Genomic DNA, 1,660 nt, shown 5'->3' on the forward strand with positions numbered 1-1,660 from the left:
TTCCCTGGCAAGCACAAAGACCTGAGTTTAATCCCCAGTTCCAAAGGAAAAAAAAAAAAAAGAAGAGGGGAGTTTTGAAAAACTCCTAAAAATAAGAAAGTAGTTACAAAGGAACCGCTAGATGTTAGAGTCCCTGTGATGCCTGGCAGCATCATTACCGTTGACTGTCTGTGTCAGTTACTTTTCTGTCTCAGGGACACAATAAATGATGCCCACAATTTAAAGGGGAGAGGTTCACATTAGATCACTGTGCTTAGGGATTCCAATCTATAGCTGGCTGGCTCCCAGGTGAAAATGGCATGGTGGAAGGGCCTGGCCCACAGGAAAGCAGGCACATGGTGGTCAGGAAGCATGTGACAAAGGTCGAGACAGGGAGGTGGACCTACCCTTCTGGGTCACAGCCCCAGTGAGCACACGCAGCTGTGAACTCATTAGTGGGTGGATCCCTTCCATGATCCAACCCTTCTAAAAGCCCAGCCTCTGACCATAAGAAGTTTTTGCAGTACATTCCCCATCTTAAACACAAACCCAAGGTCAGTGGTGTTCACAGTAAGCTTGTGGTTTAATTACACCACAATCATAAAGGTGTTAAAATTCAGGGTTTGGGTCTGAATGTCAGAAACCGGGAATGAGGATGATAACAAACAGCCCACAGGGGTACCTAATCGCTAGGAGAACTTGTGAACAAATTTGAGAGTCCATTTGAAGGTTTATTTTACAACTTTTAAATGCAAAAAATGATATTACAGAAAAGATGCTAAACACATACTAAATATTTAATGCATTTCACTTTGAAGTAACATGTAAAGTACCTATACCAGAGCCCGATTTTTGTTTTGTGGGGCTTTGTACACTCCCCTGTCAATGACCCTTCCTTAGGAAGTCAGCACTGTGGCTGAGCGGGAGTGCTGGGCCCTGGACATGGGCAGTTCATATGGAAGCGATAACTGGAATCAAACACAGACTTCTCTCATGGCTCTCAGTTTTGGGCAAACATGTGAGAACCATCAGTTTCTCAAAGCCACCATATAGTTATTTAATAGCAGAAATTTAAACTTTTTTTTTTTTTGTGGAACCGGAGATTGAACTCAGGCTGTTGCGCTTGCCAGGGAAGTGCTTATTCCACTGAGCCATCTCCCCGGCCCCTTAAATATGTATTAAGATTAAAAAAAAAATTATTCTGCTATTTTTTGAGATTTAATTTAACATGTCCAATTTGAATGGCTATTTAAAGGGGTACCTGAACACAGTTCAAACACACACGGTATTTTTGTTCAGTGGTTTCTTGAATCACACCTAAAATCCAAGGAAAGCGAGAGGTGTTTTATAAGAGCAGTTGCAGCTTTTTCTTTAACAGAGGACAATCAGCACCACCTAGTGGACCCAAATAATCTATGTTTCTTTCTTTTGTTTTTAAAGAAAAAAATCAGATGGTTGCGATTCAGAGTGAGCAAATTTTGGAACATACATTTATTTATTTATTTATTTATTTATTTATTTATTTATTTATTTATATACCAAGACTCAAACTCATAGCCTTGCACTTGCCAGGCAGGCACTGTTGAGCTACATCCCCAACCCAGGTTTTGGAAACTTGATTGGAGTCTCACCACCAGGTAGTTCCCCAGTGACCTTGGAAACATTCATTTTCTTTTCTTTT

Source organism: Octodon degus, unplaced genomic scaffold, assembly GCF_000260255.1.
Source record: "Octodon degus isolate 3935 unplaced genomic scaffold, OctDeg1.0 scaffold00002, whole genome shotgun sequence".
Lineage (NCBI taxonomy): Eukaryota > Metazoa > Chordata > Mammalia > Rodentia > Octodontidae > Octodon > Octodon degus.